Source organism: Octodon degus, unplaced genomic scaffold (assembly GCF_000260255.1).
Source record: "Octodon degus isolate 3935 unplaced genomic scaffold, OctDeg1.0 scaffold00205, whole genome shotgun sequence".
Lineage (NCBI taxonomy): Eukaryota > Metazoa > Chordata > Mammalia > Rodentia > Octodontidae > Octodon > Octodon degus.
This window is the reverse complement of record NW_004524781.1, coordinates 3,609,795-3,631,645: the sequence shown is the minus strand read 5'-3', so window position 1 is coordinate 3,631,645 and position 21,851 is coordinate 3,609,795. Positions and strand designations below refer to the sequence as shown.

Below are 21,851 nucleotides of genomic sequence, written 5' to 3'. Positions count from 1 at the left end.
TGATGGAACCGGGGATTGAACTCAGACCCTTGCACTTTCTGGGGAAGTACTTACTCTACTGAGCTATTTCCTTGGCCCAAAATTAGATTATTTTTTAAGTAGTGGCGGATTTTCCAAAAAGCTTCCAGTTTTATCAATCCTGCAGCTTGTTCCAAGGCTCCTAATGCTAATCTCACAAATTCCTTTGTGGTTTTTTTTTATAAGGAGATCCTCAAAGTATAAGCTTTAGAAACTACAAGTAGACCTGAATCTTGAAGGAAAGTGACTGCACTGTATAAATATGCGTGGGGAAGGGTGGGTTTGTTGGCAATGTTATTGAGCTGGTACTTGCTTGAAGTAAATGAGCTACTATCATATGTGATTTAACTCTCTATTTAAAACTGAATAGAGTTAAGCTTGATAAGGTCCAAAGAGCCAGAAGAATGTAAGCAGTACAAAGGTGGACTCAGAAGATGTGGAAAAATAGGGCATTTTATTCTCTTTCTTTTTCCCTTTGCTGAAGCATCCAGAAACACGCACACCACAGTGCAATTTCTCCCTGTTTATCAACCAAGGAGCACAAGACAGAAAACTTAAAGAAGGTCATGTGACATCAACATTAGCAAAAGAACTAAACAATAGGCTAAGAGATTTGGTTATCAGATGTATGGATTTGATTTTCTATCCATGAGATCCAAAAGTGTCATCTAAAGTAATTAAGCCTTTTACTTAAAAGGGAATTTTTCTATTTGATGTTCTTCTGATTTCTAGAGGAAGACAGAATGAGAATAAGAACCTTATCAGTATTTACAGTCTGTTTGTCTCGTTGGAACACAAATAAAGGGAATTAAAACAAAAAAAAAAAAGAAAGCTACCTTTATCATTTCCTAGAGAGTGCAATGAATAGCCAAGGATGCACACCTTCACCTTCCGCAGCAGGCTGCATCACATGTCAGCACAAAGGCCTAGCAGTTCTGTCCCTGTGGCCCTGGGGCCTTGTCTTGTGGACTGTGGAGCAGGGTGGGGAGCATAAGCAGAACCTGAAATTGAGTCTTTTCAGAAAGCCACTTATCCATCAGGTAAACTGGGCTGCACAGGGCGCTCTTTGGAATGTTTTGACAAAGCTTTATTTTAAAAGTGCTATAGAAAAATTGAGGGCCTTCAATGTATGTGAAGTAAGGAGCATTACTGTAACAATAAGTCACTGTATTATTCCATAATTATGCTTCCCCCAAAGATTTTCACAAAAGAATGTTGAATAGATTTCAAAAGCCCTACAATGATTTTTTTAAAAAATGAAATAACAAAAATAGATCAGTAAAAAATTGTTCTAGATAGGTGAGAGTTGGGTAAATGAAGTGCTTTTCTATCATGTCCCCAGTTCAGTTGCCATCTCAAAATAATAAAAAAAAATCTAATTTGGCAAGTGTCTATAGCCCCTGTGGACACTCAAAGTACAATTAATTATGACATACAGCATTCTGACTAATAATGATGTTAGGGTTAGTTCTGTGACATACGACCTTGGATGAATTTATAACTACCCTGCTTTTCTTTTTTAACAAAATTTTTAGACAATATGGACATTTTTGTTTAACTTACTCTGCTTTTCAACCCTGTCTATTCAGTAAAATCTCCCAGGCTCTGTTACAGGAACCAATAATGCCAGTGGCTACTAGAGAAAAGGGGAGGTGGGGAGGAGGCCAGCAGGGGAGTCAAGTCTGTACACTTCACTATGCTGGAGCAAAACCCATTGTCTGTATTGGTAATGTTTAAGAATTCAGCACCTAAAAGCTTCATCACCACTGTCCTCACCATTCTGTTTTCATTGCAACGTAGAATAAATTATTCTGGTTTGTCCAGAATACTTCATTGGCTTATTTTTTCAGAAATGGTTTCAAGGGTACTGCAATGTGAGAAGATTAAACAGTCCTGTGCTTGATTTCAAAAATAATTGAACTTTTAAAATTTGCTGAGAGCCTATCATTCTATTTGTACATTGTATGACAACCACATCCTCATTTTCTTCATTTGTAAGACTGACCACATGAAAACACACATCATCATGTAATAGCTCTTACATAATAAAATACATGATCTAAGTTTTTTTCTAATTCCTCTCCCTTTAACTCCACATATGCATTTACATGTAATCAGTTTATCTTCCTCCGAGACAGCTCTGCTTTGGAATTGGAGAACACTGCCCCATGGGAGTGAAAGCCATTCTATATTTTCAGCTCTTAGAAAGCTGGCATTGAGGATGCTGTGGATGAGAAGAGGGCCAATAAGGCTGGGAAGATAGCTCAGTGGAATAAATGCTTGCCTAGCAAGTGCAAGGTCCTGAGTTTGATCCCTGGTACCACCAAGAAAAAAAAAAGTGAGAGAGAAGAGGACTGATAGAGGAAAAATGTAACACACACTCTTAATATTGAATGAGGAAATAACACGAGAAGATTTGGATCTAGATAGATCACTTTGATTGCAGGGAACATACATGAAAGCAAGCCCACACTAGACATGGAGAAGCTGACTAAATGCCATTAGCTCACCACTGAAGTTAATGTACAAAATACTACAGGCAAGGACCAAAGCCTAGCATAGAGACAAAAACAGACCATAAGTTTATCAGTTCCACTGAAATTGGGGTGGGGGAGGACTGTCAGAATGTGCCCAAAACTTGAGTCCTCAGTGACTCAAAGAAGGTGTAGTTTCCTGTCGTGTAATGTGCATTGGGTATCTGAAGGAAACTTCTTCTGAGAAGAAGTTTCTTTACCCCTGGTTGTTAGTGAAGGTGTTTCCCGAGCTCAGACTCCACCATTTAGGGCTTCTCGAGAGTCTGGCAGGGTCAGACTGAGCATCTTGGTCTGAGATGTAGGCGGGAAACAACCCACCTCAGGCTTCCTTAAGGCGAGACGTGCGCGCAGGCGTTCTGACTCTAGTCTGATGGCAACCACGTGTCACCATCTCAGTTCTTCACATTTTACTGATTCCACTGATTTCCCTGTGAGCTCGAGGACCCATCGAATATGATTTGATCCTCCAGGAGCATCTAATGATAAACGTGCAGGGGCATTTGTCCACAGAACAGGTCCTCCAAACGCCACAGATCCAACTCACAGTGATTCTCCTGTTTTCAGCCTCCCAAGCGCTGGGATTACAGGTGCGGGCCACTGCGCCCAGTCTCAATTGCCATCTCAGTGCACTGCTGTGGCAGGCTGGCACAGCAGGCTGGATATGGAACCCTGGTCCCTGCATCTGCCTAAGCAGGTGCTTTAATCCACTGAGCTATCAGATGGGACCAACCAATCTCTTAAACCAGAAATAGAATAGAAATCTGTATAGCCAAGTCCCTGAAATTTTAAGTGGAAGAATGCAGAACTGTAGGTGTGATTTTCCTCGCTGCCTTAGGGATTAAATAAAATGAAGGGCTTGAGAGCAGAGGAGAGAGTGAGTTTGACCTTGCCAGTTGGATTTAAAAACTCTTATTTGAAACCTTCATGCATTCCATCAATGAGCTTTCTGGGGATTTTGGAAGGACAGACTTGAATTCACAACTTTAATGCTATTTTATTAATCTTGGAATCAACTATAAAATATGCAAATTTTGTGCATTTTACTTAATAAAGAAACTCTGGTTCAGATTTTTCCTGGCCATAGAGAAATGAGAGGAACAACACAATTCAGACCTGAGACTCCTGTCTCCAAAGACAGTATGTGTGTTCTCCTTTGAGAACTACAACTAGGTGGGTTTTTGCAAGAGTACTTATTTCACTGTATATTTTAAGTGATTTCTCCTTATTTATCCTCCTGGCAAGTTTAGTGATAAAAACCAAAAATCTTAAAGCTCAGAGTTCACCTTAATGATTAAAAAGGGTCAGAACTTGTATAGTAATGTTCAATTCACATGCCACATTGTGGCTACCCTATGTGGCTCTCACTAGAAACTTCTTCATCTAATGCTAGGTACAGTAAAACAGAAATAGTTCCTGATTCAGTCATAAAAATGTAATTAATTATGCCTTCTAAGCAGCTAGTCAAGAAGTGATAGCAATAAATAGCATATGTAAGATCAGAAATGCGCAGGAAATTATCATCCTTTTTTTTTTTGTTTGTGGTACCGAGGATGGAACTCAGGACCTTGCACTTGTTGCCAGGCTGTGCTGATGCCACTGAGCTATCTCCCCAGCCCAGGAAATTATTATCTTAAAGTTCATTTTTTTTTTTTATTAGAAAGTACTCCTCGACCTGGAAATAAAATTAAATGTATAGTCCTTTTGCAATCAAGAGGGAAGGGAGAAAGGGAGATGCTTGCTAGGTGGGGAGGGGCTCACTCCAGAAGGCCTATCCTCAAAAGTAATTTCGAGGGGCTTCTGACCTTCAGGGGAAAATGAGAAAAAGGGCCGGTGACTGGGGCTTGGGCGTTTCTGTCGTGGAGAGCAGTTTTCTACATACCTCCAGGCCTCACGGATCCGAAAACCAACCTGGGGATGATGCTGGCACGTGGCAAGACTGAAATGCTCCCCACAGTTGACTCGGACACTTAAAGGTCAGGCAAGCAAAGGTCAAAAGGTTGAGCTAAGGGTTGAGGGCTGTTTTTATTACAGACCTTGGGAGTTAGTGTTCTGTTTTTAGGCGTGAACTCTTAATGCTAATTAGCATATTTGATACCAGATAGTTTGGAGGAAAGACTTTAGTTAAAGACTGTTGGTGATAAAAGGAAAATGACAAAGAACTAAACAACTTTTCTGAAATTATCTTCTTTAAGTTTTAGATCCCTCTAAGGTCATTTTCTTTTCCTTTCTTTTTTCTGTGTGTTTTAGTAAGGGTCTACAGGGTCTCTCTACATAGATCAGACTTGTAATGATCCTCCTGTGTTCAGCCTCCCAAAAAGCTGGGATTACAGGAGCACCACAGTCCAGTCTCAACCTCCATCTCCGTGCCCAAGACAGCTGCACAGCACTCCAGGAGTCGCTGCATCTGACTAAGTAGCACTTTCATCCCCTGAGTGACTTGGCTGGCCTCATTTTCAATGTCCTTGCCCACAGATCTATTTCCTAATAATATCTTGAATTCAATTTAAAAAACAACTTACTTTTCCATTTCAGTTTCTCTAAGTTCCTAGTCAAGAAAAATGCCTCTTCATGCCTTGGCAGGATTGCCAGTGGCCAAGCTGGAGGCCCTGAGTCCAGGCCTCGAGAATAAGAATAAGTGGCACCTGCACAGGAAAGTGGCAGCTGCTTGTGATTTGTGTTATGCTGCATCATAGCATGATTCTGTTCATCATTTTAAGAGCATCTAGGTAAAGTTTTAGAGGGACAAGCTCCCATAAGAAATTATCTGCATCTCCAGTAACACACTGACAGTGAAATGAATTTTGTGCTCAGGGCCAAGGAGGTGCTAGCGGCCCCTCACAGGTGTGGAGACTGCTTGGAGCCTCCAGGGAAGTGCTGGGCAGCTGTGGAAATCTGTCAAGCAGCACTGTATGGTAAGAACTCACAACAGAGACTTTAATGACAACAGCTAATACTGATTCAGGCATTAGAAGATGTTCCCCTTTAGCATTCACAGGTTTCTCAAGAGTAACTAACATCTTCATTTTATAAGTAAAAATACCAATCATCACACTACTAGACAATGATGAATCAAACCCAGATCTACCAGATTCCAAGGGTGGTGTTGGCTAGCTGCATAAAACCTACTAGGCTCTCTCTATAGTCCACAGTACAACATGGCCCTTAGGTGGCAACTGAAGGACACTTCATTTTACACTTGTACCCATCAGACACAGTGTTCACTGCCTGCAATTTATGTCATGCCTTTGTAAATCACGTAGGAAGCTGCACTTGCCCTGCCTCTCTCCTGTCATTTGGAACATCATTTGCAGGTTTCACGCTGAGGGAATCTCCCAGGTCAATCTGGGGACTTCTCTCCAAGATTCCTCTTACCATCTCCTACAGTCTCTCATTGTGAAGTTTGTGTTTTTCACCCTGCACTACAATAGTTCTTTGTCAGTCTCTTCTGTAAGACCACGACCTTGTGAAGGAAAGCCTCCTATAGTGTAAAAATGTTTTGAAGTACACCTCTTGCCAAGATGAGATTTGGGGTTCTTTCTGAGCCATATCTGTTAACATAAAAATTACATAAAGCAGATAAAGGAGGGGCTGAGGAGATGGATCAATAGAATAAGCACTTGCCTGGGAAGCTCAAGGGTCTAAGTTCACTTCCCAGTTCCACCAAAAAAAAAATAAGAAAAGAAAAAAATTACATTACATAAAGGAAAGTGAAGTTAGTGATTATACTAAGATGTTAGTGAATTAATTAGACAAAATTCTTAGAAGAATATTTAGAACATTAAATATCTATTAAATAGCAGCTGTCAGTATTTCCACTTTCTGATTTTTGATTTATTCTAGTACAGTTCTCAGTAATGTGAAGAAAAAAATGAAAACCTGAGGTTTTTCAACATTACATGATTTGGACAGAGCTGCCACTTGAAAAAAGGAATTATTGGCAGTAATATCCAGAGGGTGGTTTTTATTTTTTAATAATTTTATTGAAAACAAATAACAATGAGACAGTTTCACAACCGATTACTGGCACATTTTCAATAATTAATACATTACTTATTGTTGTCTTAGTGGTTATTCATTGTACAAGATGCAGACATTATATCTGTCTCAAACACTGTTAGAACAAACCTCTCTATTCATTGAATTAGGAGAATAGAGCTGTATATCTATCCTGATGATTTTGAGTATACAGATATAGAATGGTCATTAATTTCTAGCCCACTTTTTCAGTTAGTTTTGTCAGAAAAGGGCATTCCATTGTCATTTAAATATTGTAGTTGCATGAATTCAGTGAAATATCCCAATATAGTCCAGTAGTCCATAATAGTAGTGGGTTATCCTTAGTTCTGGCAATGTCCAAAGTTGTTGACTTGAGACTTTTACAGCTCAGCATATCAATAAGGCTTTATTTTTTATACTTCATTTTCATGCTTTTCTGCTGGATGATTAAGACCAAGATAAAGCAAGACCTATATAACAAGAAATGTAACTTTCCTATCTGACAAGGTCAGTCAAGTACCCTCAGGATTTATCCTGAAACCCTGTACTGCAGTTTGTAGATCCTTTGTCAGTGTCAGCCATGTGGATGAGTCATGGCCATTGCTTGGCCAGTTTGCTCTCTGTGAAAGCCTGAGAGAATGTTTTTACTCCATGTGACTCTTCTTATGCACACTCTACATCATTGTTCATTTTCCTCTGTGGCCCCATAATCTCCTTGATCAGAAGATTTGGGACACAACTGAGTTACATGGTGTTATAGTATAGGTTCTCCTATGTCCTGAGTCTTCACTGACTTTGAAAGGCTAGGGCCAAAATGTTGGCTGTCCTTGCAGCCTTCCTTTTTCTCTAATTTTTGGTCTGCAAACTTAGATTGTTAACCCTCTGGAAGAGAAGCTTATTATTATTACCCTACAACATAGGCAGTTGAGTTTTACCTCACTATCTGGCTGGATATCAAACATCAGAGGATTGTTTTTAAATGTGATCATTTAAAAATACTTAACATTGCTGGGTGTGGCGGTGCAAGCCTGCACCCCTAGCACTCTGGGAGGCTGAAGTGGGAGGATTAATGTTAGAGCTACACCTACATGAACTAGTGAGTTGGTGAGACCCTGTCTTGAGCACTGGGGCTGTATCTTAGCACTGAGACCCTGAGTCTAAGCTCTAGCAGATGACAAAGGAAGAGAGAAAGGAAGCATTGTTCTTATGATCACCACTGGGTTTCTTTGTTTGAGGTTAGCCAACAAATTGTCACTTGAGGATAATTGATAAAGTGTGGGGACAACTTCAGCTCTTCCAGTAATTTGATCTCATCTTCTACTTTGATCCAGAATATTCTTGTAGGGTCCTCCACATCACAGAGTTGGTGGGCTCTCTTCTGCATGTCCTAACACCCCTTTGAAGCAGAAGTAGAAAGTAACCCCTATGCCGCCCCCTGCCTCTCTGTACACTGGCAGCTCACAGTGGCCCAGGTTAACCAGGAACTGTGTGCTGTCCTTAAGCAACATTCCAGGCATGCAGTCACTGTGGTGCCCGTGATTTATTTTAGCAAGGTCATAACTTGTTGCTCTGTGCCCTGCTTCCTAAAATACATAATAATTTTTTGCCTGAATAAATCCAATTGACTTGAATGAGACTGTGCAGAATAGAGCCATGTTGCTCTGAGAGCTAATTGCAGATCATTGTGAACTTTCAGGACTTTCCAGGTGAAGTTCCCAAATGCTTACTCCCATTTCATGTTTTTGCCCTCTCATCACAATACGCCATGGAGGAAAATGTAGCATTTGCTTTCTGCTCTGATTGTGGAAAACTGATTTTTATTATTTGAATGAAATGTATTCTATATGAAAATGACTCACTTTTTTCCCCATTTTTAAATTTGTGAAAAAGTACTGTAATGTCTTTTTTTAACATTTCAAAATTCTACATTCTTCTTGTAAATAGGAAATCAGGTTTTAAGAATTTAAAGGATCAGGGTCCGGGGAGATGGCTCAGTGGAATAAACGTTTCCCTGGCAAGCACAAGGGCCTGAGTTCAATCCCCGGTTCTGAAAAAAAAAAAAAAAAAAGAATTTAAAGGATCAATTCTAATTGAATTCCTTGGAAACAATGAATATTGGAAAGAAATTGAGTGAGTTTGGGAAAAAGTGAGGGTGTACTTAAGGAGAAATAATATATGTGCTGTTAAGGAAACCTGTGTTTCAGTTTTATTTTGGCTTACATTTTGCTCATTTAATATGTGTGCTCTGTAAGCATGACAGTGTTGTCTGTTAGTGGAGTAATGTCATTCCTCATGCCAAATTCCACATTCCACAAAAATGGCCAGTGAAATTAGAATTTTTGCTAAATATTAGAAATTCTTGCCTTTTGTCAGAAATTAAAGACAAGTATCCCACATAGGCTTTCATGCTATTATCTAATTTTTGCACTGGAAACTGAGAAAGAAGCACTCTTTCTCTAATAATTTGTTCTTTCAAACGCTGCCTAAATTCCTACAAAATGAAATTTTGCTGAATGTTACTCAAAGGAAAGGAAACCAAGTGCAAAACTGATGGCAGTACCTCTGCTTCTGTTAACATGAACACAGTCCAGATAATAAACAAACCAAACAGATCATGGCTATGTTCCTTTTTTTCCATTTCACAGTTTTGAAATAAACTGAAATTGATCTATATTCTATTTTCCTTTCTTTTTTTTTATTTTTCTCTGAATGCCCTCAGGGCAGGTTTGGCTGGTTTGAGTTCTGGGATCGAACCACAGCAACCTGAGACTGACTGCTTTGTTGAAGCAGGCACTTAAAAAGCTGAGCTAAGGGTCAGGCCCCCTATATTCTATTTTTCTTATCTCCTGATTTTCTTCTTTTTTTTCTTCCTTCTTGACTATGTAAAGTCCAAAACAAAAACAAAAACTTAGTCTGAGATGGTATATATTTAACAAATACGATGAACTAACTTTTCAAAAATCAACTTTAAAGGACCAGGGAGTTGGCTCAGCGGAATAAGTGCTTCCCTGGCAAGTGCAAGGGCCTGAGTTCAATTCCTGGTTCCACAACAAAAAAATCAACTGTACTAAGGCATAATTTATATACAATAAATAGTTTGCCTCTTTAGGTATGTATTTTGATGAATTTCAAGAAATGCACATGTGTACACATGAAAGCACAATGAAAACTAGGTACAGAACATTTGCATCACCCTGTAAAGGCTCTTTGAATCTTTCTCTAGATTACTCACTCTCCAGCTCTGCATAACCCCTGATCTTCTTTCTAACACTGTAGATTTGGATTTCTTTTTTATAGTTCTGTTTCAGTTACTCTTCCCTCATTGCTGGGACAAATGCACAACATTGAAAATGAAGGAACAAAAGGTTTATTTAGCTCACAGTTACTGGAGTTTTCAGTCCATGCAGGCTGGCTCTAAGACAGAGAGAGTAACCTTTCATGACAGTGGCAAAGTGCAGAGAGTCAAATGGAAGAGTAGTGGCAATAAAGACAAGAGAAAGCAAGTTTGTCTCCTTTAAGTTGCATTCAGGATATCTGCCCCAGGATAGGTGCAGTACTCACACCCATAATCCCAGCAACACTCACAACCATAATCCCAGTGGATCATGAGTTAATCACAAACTCTAGAGGTCCACCCTATGACTGCATAAGGCTTTGGGGGGACAGCTAGATACAAACCATAACATTCTATATCTGGACCCCCAAAGACTCATGTACATTTCTTTGTGCAAAATATATTTTAGTCCATCTCTACGAGTTGCCAAAGTCCCAACAGTTTTAGCATTGCTGAAAAGTCCAAGTCACAAGTCTCTTCCAAGATCTAAGGTAAACTTAGCTGTGGGCCCCTGTACAAATGAAAAGCTAAACATTTATCACATTCAATGGAACAAGATAGAAATTATCATTTCAAAAGGTACACACAGCAGGATACAAAGCATTGAGACCACAGCAGATCAAAAATCCAACAGAGCAAAAATTAAGTCCTATAGCTCCATGTGGAACATTTGAAGCAATCAGGGGCAAACTATGAGCTCTATGTGGCTCTGCCCCTGTGGCACTTTTGGTGGTAGCTCCTATAGACTTTCTCTTAGGCCTGCTTTTCTCCCTTCTTGCAACTTTTCTTAGAAGATCCACATTCCTGGCTTTTCCAGTCTTCTGGGGTTTCCACTGAATAGGCTTCTCACTCACAGCTTCACACACTGCCCTCTCAGGGGCACCCTACTTGGCCTCCCAGTCCTTCTTCTAAAATCTAGATGGAAGCCTTCTTAACCTCAGAGCTCCTGCATTCTGAATGCACACAAAACCAATGCCACGCAGGTGATGCCAAGGTCTGCTGTCACCTAAAGCACTAGCCAAGTTTTCCACTCTCTTGGCTATAGGGGTGGAGTGCCTGGATTGCTGAGCACTCTGACTCTGATTCCAAGGGATACATTCCCTATGCCAGCACCATTCTGGAACCCACTGTGGCTGCTGCCTCCATTCTGGAACTTGGTATGGCCAATGCCTCCATTCTGGAACATGGGGTTCTGCAGCCTTCTCCTCAAAGCAAGTCTCTCACCCTTCCAATCCTGAGGCTGCAAAGGCCAAGAACCTGGAACCGCTTGTGAGTCCCTCAGGACATCTTTTCTACTCTCCTGTTCCTTCTCGGCAATAGAGATCCTCTCAGCACTATCTTTGCATTCCACAGCTGTATTGGAGCTTACTTTCTAGCCAAACTCACAACTTTTTAAATCATCCTGCTGGGCTCTTTGCTTTTGACTCTCAACATATATCTGACCAAAAGCCCCCAATGACAGCCATGCCACTGCTTCAACATTTGACTGACTTGAGATTTCTTTTGAAAGATCAATCAGTCCACCATGCTTAAACTCAGTCTCAGGCAAAGGATCTGGATACAAGCAAAATTCAGACAAACTTTCTGCCATGCTGTAACACAAATTGTCTGGAGTCTAACAACCAATGTATTCCTTCTTCCCAGCAGAAAACCTCCCCAGCCTGGTTTTTAGAAGCAGGATTTCTATTAGCCTGACAAGAATATCCCATACAGAACTGCCAAAGCTGTTCCAGCACTTCTCTTGTAGGTGACATCTCCAAACCTTTCCTATCTCTTCTCATCTCTTCTCATATGCCATTCCCAAAAGCTTTTAATCCACATGATCAGGTTTAGCCACAGCAACAAACCCATTTTTCTGACACCAAATTCTTTCTCCATTACTCTTCTCTCATTGCTGGGACAAATGCCCAACACTCAAAATGAAAGAACAAAAGCTTTATTTAGCACACTATTACTGGAGGTTTCAGTCCACTCCCAGCTAACTCCAAGGCAGAGTGGCACATGGCAGAGAGTAATCTTTCTTGGTGGTAAAGAGCAGAGAGCTAAAGGGAGGAGTAACAGCAACAATAGCAACAGATAGCAAGTCTGTCTCTCTAATATTACATTCAGGCTATCTACCCCAGGGTGGGTGTGGTACTCACACCCATAATCCCAGCAGCATTTACACCCATAATCCCAGTGAATTATGAGTTAATCACAATCCACAGAAGTCTGCCCCATTATTGCATGAGGCTTTGGGAGGACAACTAGACAAACTATAGCAAGTTCCATAACAGTGTAATGATATTTAATGAATATTTTTCTGCTTATTTCTTTCAGTATGATGTTTTGAGACTCATTCATGATCTTGCACCTATCAATAGTTTATTCCTTCTTTGTTGTCAAGTTATAATATTTTTGCATGGCTGAATTTCCATTTGATGCACCAGATCATCAAGAAGATTATACACCATGACCAGGTAGAATTCATCGTAGAGCAGCTGGGATGGCCCAGCATACACAAACCTATAGACAAAAACAGCAGGATCAACTCAATAGACAAAAACTATTGGCAAAGTCCAACACTCATTCATGATAAAAACCCAACAAAAATTTGGAATAGATGGCCTTTACCTCAATATGATAAAAGCCGTCTGTAACAAACCAACATCCAACATCATTCTAAATGGACAATAACTGAAAACTTTCACTCTAAAATCAGGTGCAAGACAAGGATGTCTATTATCACCACTCCTATTCAAAATAGTTCTGGAAACATTAACCAGAGCCATTAGACAAGAGCAAGAAATTAAAGGAATAAGGATAGGCAAGGAAAATGTTAAATTGTCATTATTTACAGTTGATATTGTATTCTATGTGGAAGACTAAAAGAACTCCACCAAAAGACTTCTAGAATTAATAAAGAAATTCAGTAGCATAGTAGGATACAAACTCAATACCCAAACAAGCTATGAGAAAATGTGAAGACATTCCTTGCTCGTGAATAGGCAGAACCAACATTGTGAAAATGGCAATACTCCCAACACTATTTTATAAATTTGGTGCAATCCCAATCAGAATGCCATTAGCATACTTCACATATCTAGAAAAAACATTTCTAAAATTAATTTGGAATCAGGAAAGACCTAAATAGCAAAGGCAACCATGTCCAACAAAGGCAAGGCAGGAGGCATCAAAATGCCTGACTTGAAATTATACTGCAATGGTACTATGATAAAATCAGCATGGTACTGGACAAAAACCAGAAAAATCTTAGCCAACAGTCACTCAGACAAAGGACTTCTCTCTAGAATATATACAGAATTTAAAAAAACCAGACCCCCCAAAATTCAAAGACACAATGCAAAAATGGGCATCTGAGATGAATACACACCTCTCAGAGGGAGAAATATAAATGATTAATAAATATATGAACATTGTTCTGCAGCACTGCTCATTTGAGAAATGTAAGTTAAAACAACCCTGAGATTCTATCTCACTCCAGAAAGAATGTCTATCATAAAGAAATCAACTCAAGAAGATTATGGGGCCAAAGAGGAAAGTGATCAATAATGTAGAGTGTGCCTAAGGAGAGTCACATGGAGAGAAAACACTCTCTCAGGCTTTCACAGAGAGCACATTGGCCAACCAATGGTCATGACTCATCCACATGGCTGACACTGACAAAGGTTCTACAATCTGAGGTACAGGATCTCAGGATAAACCCTGAGGGTATTTCACTGAACTTCTCAGACCCAAAAGCTACAACTCTTGTTGCATAGGTCCTGCTTTACCTTGGTCTTAACCATCCAGTAGAAAAGTATGAAGACAAAATATAGGAAGTAAAGCCATGCTGTTATGTTGAGCTGTAGGGGACTCAGGTCAACAATTGCTGACATTGCCAGTTAAACAGAAGACCCAATGCTATTATGGGCTACTGGACTCTTTTAGAATATTTTGCTGAGTTTACACACCTATAATATTCAACAACGGAACTTAGAAAGAAAGGGGTATACGGATTAATGTCCATTCTGTATCTGTGTATTCAAAGTGGTTAGGATAGATATATAGTTACATTCTCTTAATGAATAGATTGATTTGTTCTAGTGGTGTTTGTAAATGGGATCTCAAGTCCGCATCTTGTACAGCAATTAACCACTAAGAAGAACATATGCAGTGTGTTAGTTATTGAAACTGTACTACCGATTTGATTTGAAACTGTCTCATTGCTATCTGTTTATCAATAAAATTTTGAAAAAAAACAGAAGGTGGACCATAAAAAAATAAAAAATAAAGAAATCAACTAATAATAAATGCTGGAGAAGCTGTGGAGGAAAAGTAGCACTTCTTCCTCTACTGTTGATGGTGGTATAGAATGGTGCAAACACTGTGGCAGTCAGTGTGGGGATTCCTGAAAACCTAGGTTTACACAGTACTCTGACCCCACTCTTAAGCATGCTTAGCTGGTGAGTGAGTCTGGAAGTAATGGTGCACACCTGCAATCCCAATGCTGGAGAGGCCTAAAACAGGAGGCTCACTGTGAGTCCAAGGTGCATAGTGAGACCCTATACAAAATACATTAAAAAAACAACCTGGAATTAGAAGTCCCATTCAACCCAGCTATTTCCCTTCTGGGTATTTTTCCAGAAGAATTGCAAACGCCATACCACTGTGATATATGTGCACCTATGTTTATAGCACCACAATTTGTCACAGCTAAATCTTGCAAGCAACACAAATGCTCATTAACTGAACTGAGATATGTATATAAAATATGTGGCATTTTTATACAATGGAGCATTATTCAGCTATAATGAAAGATAAACTTGAAAGGGTAATAAAGGAAAACAAGAGACAAGAAAAAAAAGTCATAGGACTCTCCTGCTACAATGCTGTATATGGTTAGATTTCTAAATTTCTGTGTAAAAATATGTAATTGTTTATTCCTATTTTTTAAATTTTTATTTTTTATAGGTAAATGGATGCAACTAGAGGCTCTACTCATAAGTGAAATAAATGAGACCTACCTATGTAGGCATCATATTGTCTCCCTAGTGTAAGAACTTGAGTGAATGAATGAAATCTGAAAGGTACAATAGATATAGTAAGAGAAATAAATTTCTCAAAAAGAATGGACAACTAGGATGAGGTAAAGGATAAAGCAAAGGAAAAGGAAGGGGAGGGCCCAGGAGATAGCTCGGTGGTCTAAACTCCTGCCTGGCAAACACAAGTACGGTGGTTTTGATCCCTCATCCCACAGGCTGTGCCAGCCCCTGTACTGTGCTGGCCACCAAAACCAGGCATGGTGCTACACGCCTGTAATCCCAGAGCTGGGGAGGCTGAGACTGCAGGGTCACCATGAGTCCAAGCTGTGTGGTGACACTCCGTACCAAATGCATAAATAACAAAAGATTTTTTTAAAGAAAGAAGGGGAAAATCATGTATGCATAAACACAGGATAGCTAAGATTATTTTATTCCTAATTTCTATTATTTTTTTGAAGGAACAGTTAATGCTTAAAATTTTTATTTCATGCTTGTATCTGATAATCTGAGCATGTTCAATGAAGACAACAATGTTCAGTACAACAATCACTGTTGACTACTTATCATTTTTAATCATATATTTTGAAATTGTTTTTCTAATGTCTTATCTATTATATTTTTTATTCTTTTTAAAATAAAAAAATAAATTTCCATTTGATTTCTTCTTCACCTGTTCTGAGTCAGTGGATTAGTTCCACTGTGGGGAATCTTCTTAACAAGACTGCTATGAACATTCATTGAACGTGTTTTCTTCTCTCATGCATAGTAGGAGAACATAAGCGTATTCTTTGTAAGCAATTATGTTTTCTGGATACAAGTCCTTTGTTATATATTGCAAGTATTTTTTCAAGTATGTGTTTTCCATTTTATTTTCTCAATGTATTACTTCAAAAAGTAATATTTTTTCATTTTATTTTATGAAAAACATAAAATAAAAATTCATAACAAGATATTAGAATAACAATAGTTAATACATGTTACTATCTGTGAGGTAGTTGCTCGGGATATAAGATATTCACATAAAAATTTCTCCAATCTATTAGCACAAAGCTTCCTTTTTAATGATCTAGGCAACACTAGTAGTAAGTAACTTAGTTTTTCCTTTTCCCTGCTGTCCTTTCCCCTTTCACCTGGCCTAGTTTGTTTTTCCTTTTGAACAAGTTCTTCCCATTTTGTGATATCTATTGTACATTTTAGATGTTTACCATTTCAATTAAAGTACAAGTTTACCAACTTTTTATTTAATAGTTCTGTGTACATTGTGTGCTCTTCAAGACCTGTTCATCCATCTTGCCAGTGTGAAGGTTTATTTTCTTTCTGTTAGAGTAGCACTCTTCAACAGAAAGATTGCAATGGTTGAAAACGTGGACACCTATGATGTTCAGTTAGTAGTGAGCAGTCGTATATAGAGCTGACCATCTCAAATATGCCTGGGGCAACTGTGCAACTGAAGTTTTGATTTAATGTTAACGTAAATTTATTTTTAGTTTTTTCTTTTGTTGGAGCCAGGGATTGAACTCAGGCCCTTGCAGTTACCAGGCAAGCACTTATTCTACTGAGCTTTCTCCCTGGCCCCTACTTAAATGTAAATAGCCAAATATGTATAGTGGTTACTCATCAGGATAGCACAGACCTAAGAGGGAATTTTTATAGTTTTAAATTTTATGTTCAAATTTATAGCCTTTTAGTGCAAGTTGAAATGAGATAATGTGTCCAGCTTCCTTTTTTTCTTCTGAAGTTGTTCTACCTATTTGAGTCCTCTGTGTATCCATAAAAATGTAAAAGCTAGTCAATTTCTACAGCAAAATAAAATAAAGAGTACTGGGAATTTTACTTGCATTGCAATGAATCAATTAACTATTATGGGAGAATTGAAGTTCAGGCAGTCCATCCCTATCTGTCCATTTACTTATTTTATTAGTCCAAGAAAGAATTTTTGTTTTCTATATGATTTAGAAAAATTTCATCAGTTTTATTTGGCTCTTCCTAATACATTTTATTTTATTTTATTTACTTTTGAGACAGGGTCTTGCTCTGCAGTTCAGTCTGAACCCACAATGCAGCCCAGGCTGGCCTAGAAATTCTTATTCTGGGACTTTGGTAAATGTATTTGACATTAATTCAAATAGTTTATATTTATTGGTAATCTAAGGAGAATTTTTATAGAATTTCAAAAACTAGAGGTTAGTTATGTAAATTTTCTAGATTTCATTTCTGTTAACTTCTAGTTTTATTTTGTTTTTTGTTCTTCTGATGGTTTGGATTTACTTTTTCATCATTTTCTAGGTTCTTATGGTATATATTGTTTAATTGACATGATATACTTCCTATTTTCCAATAAAAACATTTTAAAGTTATCATTTTTCCTCTCAAACTTGCTTTAGGCATACTTGAAAGCTTTCATATGTTGTTTTTTTCCTTAAGTTCAAAATACTTCTCAATTTCTGGGTGCTTTTTTCTTTACAGATGACTTGTCTAAAACTATGAAATTTCCACATATTTGGGCATTTCTGATTCATTTCTGCTTTTCAAGTTCTAATATAATTTCTTCAACCGAAAATAAACTTTTAATTAATAAGACTTATTTGATGGAACAGCATATCATCTATTTTGCAGTGTGTTATATTGTTTGCACTGAAAGCATGTGTCTCCTCTCCACATTGTATGCATGTTTTGCAAGGGAAGTCACAAAGAGCATTAACAACAGTAGGTGCATGAGAGAGAATGAAGATTCTCAAAGACTGTCTTATCACTCCCTTAATTGTATGTTAGGAGTAGAGAAATCTTTTGGAATCATAAAGTTTTCTTTTCTTTTTTAAAAGTATTTTGTATTTCTCTCATAGGTTAAATGCACTTCTTTATTTATTTATTTATTTATTTATTTATTTTAGACAGTGCATTTGTAAGTTTTATTTTATTGAGAAAAATATCAATGAGACAGTTTCAACACTCATTAATAGGACAGTTCCGATAATTAATACATTGTACATTGTGATCTTCTTAGTGGTTATCCATAGTACAGACAGAATATCCTGTCCAAAAACTATTAGTACAACTATTTCTTCTCTTGAAATAAGTGAAAGTAGCTGTATATCTATCCTAACTATTCTGCATATAGAGATACAAAATGATCCTTCCTTTGTATCGCCTTTTTTGGTTTAGTCTTGTCAGAGATGGGTATTCCATTAGCATCTAAATAGTATAGGTGTGCAAATTCAGCAAAACAATGCAACACAGTCCAGCAGTCCACAATAATAGTAGATTATCCACAGAAGTTGTTAACTTGAGCTTTTCACAGCTCAGCATATTAATATGGCTTTACTTTATATACCTCATTTATATACTTTTCTGCTAGATTCTTAAGACCAAGATAAAGCAAGACCAATATAACAAGAAATGTGACTTTTGTATCTGATAAGGTCAGTCAAGTACCCTCAGGATTTATTCTGAAACCCTGTACTGCAGTTTGTAGATCCTTTGTCAGTGTCATTCATGTGGATGAGTCACAGCCATTGCTTGACCAATTTACTCTCTGTGAAAGCCTGAGAGAATGTTTTCTCTCCAGGTGATTCTCCTTGGGCACACTCTACGTCATTGATCATGTTGCTCTGTGGCCTCATAATCTCCTTGATCAGAAAATTTGGACACAACTGAGTTACATGATGTTATAGTATAGGTTCTCCTATGTCCTGAGTCTTCACTGACCTTGAAAGGCTATGGTCAAAATATTAGCTGTCCATGTTGCCCTTCAATATCTCCAATTTTTGTTCAGCAAACTTAGGTTGTTAACTCTCCAGAAGAGAAGCTTATTATTACCCTACATCTTAGGCCATTGGGTTTAACTTCGCTATCTGTTTGAATATCAAACATTTTAAGCATAACATGGAACAGGTATTTTCCATCAAGTATTGATATATTAGGGGGCCTGCACCTTAGCTCAGCTCTTTAAGTGGCTGCTTCAATAAAGTCATCAGGCTCAGGTTGCTGTGATTCCATCCCCACAACTCAAGCCAGCCAAACCTGCCCTGAAGGCATTCAGAGCAAAAAAAAAGTACTGATATGTTAAACATTAAGTCCCTACAGAATATGGAGATAAAAATTTTAAAAAATGAAAAATATTGGAATTAATGAAGAGAAAACCTCATTCTGGGGGCCAAGTGCTCATGGTTGGTTATAAGTAGAAAAAAGCCCAGTGATGCAGCTCCTTTGTGTCTGTGATTCTCTCAGCATATACACTTACACTGTTGGCCACAGGTGGACCGCCTACATTCTTGGTCTTGATATTTGCCATGGTTTTGCTTCCCCTCAATGAATAGTTAACACTGGAAAATCTCTTTTATTAAATCAGTCTAGATCATGAAAAAAAAATGAAAAATATTTAAAGAATATGAATAAACAAATATATATTTTTACACAGAAATTTAGAAATCTAACAATATACAGCATTGTAGCAGGATAGTCCTGTGACATTGTTTTTCTTTTTCTTGTGTCTTTTTTCATTTACTGCCCATTAAAAAAACCTTTTAATTTTGAGACAGTGTGGTAATAATTGGTATGTCATAACCAGAAGTACGTATTTAGAAGACCTGAATGACAGGTATTCCAAGGGTGACCCTTCTATTGCACATTGCTATCTTCAGTGCAGTTGCTTGGTTCACAGGTATCAGCATGTATAGTTAGTCAGGGTGAGAATCCTACCAATTAACTACTAGTTTCAAAAACCTGCCAGTGTTTCTCAGGATCATTGCCTTGCCCATCTTGTGCATATAAATGTATGGCTTTGTCCCTGTCCTGTTTCCCAGCTTTTCTCTGTTCCCTCACCTCATTGTCCAATCATCAAGTTCACCCTTTCCTTTTAATTGTGTAATACCTTTCTATTTGCATTTCTTCTTTGAGTTTTTATACTAGGGACACTGTATGATATTTACACATGTTGGTCTGGGTTATTTCACTTATGAGTATATGTTCATCCACTTAAATATAAAAGTGGCATCCACTTAAATATAAAAGCTTCAAATGTATCATTCTTTATAGCTGAGTAATACTGCATTGTATAAAAATACCACATCTTTTTTTTAATACCATATCTTTTTCATCCATTCTTCAGGTGACAGGCATGTAGGTTGATTCCAAGATTTGGCTATCACAAATTGTGCTGCTATAAACATAGACACACACATGTCAGTATGATGTGACTTTCTCCGTTCCTCCGGGAAGATTCCCAGTAGGGGGATAGCTGGCTTGAATGGGATTTCCAGTCCTAGTTTCTTAAGGAGTCTCCACATTGATTTCCACAATGGTTGTACCAGTCTACTTTCCCACCAGCAGCGGAGAAGGGTTCCCTTTCACCCCTAGCCTTTCCACATTCATTGCTGGTTGATTTCTTTATAATAGCATTTCTTTGTGGGGTTGGATGGTATCTCAGTGTTGTTTTAATTTGCATTTCACAGATGGCTAGTGATGTGGATAATTTTTTTCATATATTTATTTGCTTCTTTAATTTTGTCCTTTGAGAAGTGTGTGCTCATCTCAGATGCCCATTTCTGGACTGTGTCTTTAAATTTTGAGACCCTAATGTTTTTTAGTTTATTATAAATTCTAGAGCGCAGACCTTTGTCTGAGTGCATATTAGTTAAGATTTTTTTTTTAAATTTGTGGGTTGTCTTTTCACTTTGATGGTAATTTCTTTTTACATGAAAGAACTTGTCAGTAAGAGTTGGTCCTAGTTGTTACTTCTTTCAAGTGTTACTCATGCGATTTGATTTTTGTTAATGAACTCTTGCCTATCCCTATGTTGTCAAGAGTTCCTCCTAATTTCTCTTCCAGGAGATTTAGTGGATTTTTTTAATGTTTAGATCTTTAATATATTTTGACTTTGGCTTAGTGCATGGTGATAGACCTGGGTCAAGTTTTAGTTTTTGGCATGTAAAGAACCAGTTTTTCCAGCACCATTTATTAAAGAGGTGATCTTTGTTCTAGTAAGCATGTTTGGCCCCTTTGTTGAAGATCAGGTAGCTGAGATTGTTCTTCGAGGCCTCTACATATTCTAATGCATTCCATTGATCCTCAGGTTTATTTCTTTGCCAATACCATGCTGATTTTATCACAGTAGCTTTGTAGTATAATTTCAAGTCAAGAATTGTAATGTCTTTTGCCTTGTCTTTGTTGCCCAGTATTGCCTTTGATATTCTAGTTCTTTTCTGGTTCCAAATAAATTTTTGAAATGATTTATCAAGGCTGGGAGGAATGTTCGTGGTAGTTTGATAGGGATTGTATTAAATCTGTACAACAATTTTGGGTGTAAGGCCATCTTTACAATTTTTGTTCTTTCTATCCAGGAGCATGGAATATCTTTCCATTTTCTCAAATCCATATGATCTCTTTTTTTTAAGAGTACTGTAATTTTCCATGAAAAGAACATTGACTTCTTTAGTTAAGTGAATTCCAATGTATTTTATTTTCCTCGGTGCTATTGTGAAAGGTATTGTTTCTCTAATTTCCCTCTCAGTGTGTTTGTTATCTGTGTAGAGGAATGCTATTGACTTTTGCGTATTGACTTAGAATCCTGCTATGTTGCTGAATTTGTGTATCAATTCTAGTAGCTTCTTGATGCATTTTTTGGGTCTTCCAAGTAAACTATCATATCATCTGAAAATAATGATAATTTAACTTCTTTTTTCCTATTCTTATTATTTTTATTTCTCTCATTTGTGTAATGGCTCTAGCTAATGATCCCAAAATTATATTGAGTAGGATAGGGAATAGAGGATATTCTTGTCTTTTTTTTTTTCTTTTCAAAGTTTTACTCATAAACATATAGCAATGAGACAGTTTAAAATCAAATCAAAAGCACAGTTTCAACAAATAATACACTGAATATATTCTTCTTAGTGGTTAATTGCTGTACAAGATGCAGACTTGTGATCCTACTTACAAACACCATTA

At 37.8% G+C, this 21,851-nt stretch overlaps 1 pseudogene; it reads right to left on the bottom strand.

Moving 5' to 3' along the window:
- Positions 1 to 21,851, bottom strand: part of LOC101572765 — a 177,881-nt pseudogene that overhangs the window by 2,301 nt on the left and 153,729 nt on the right.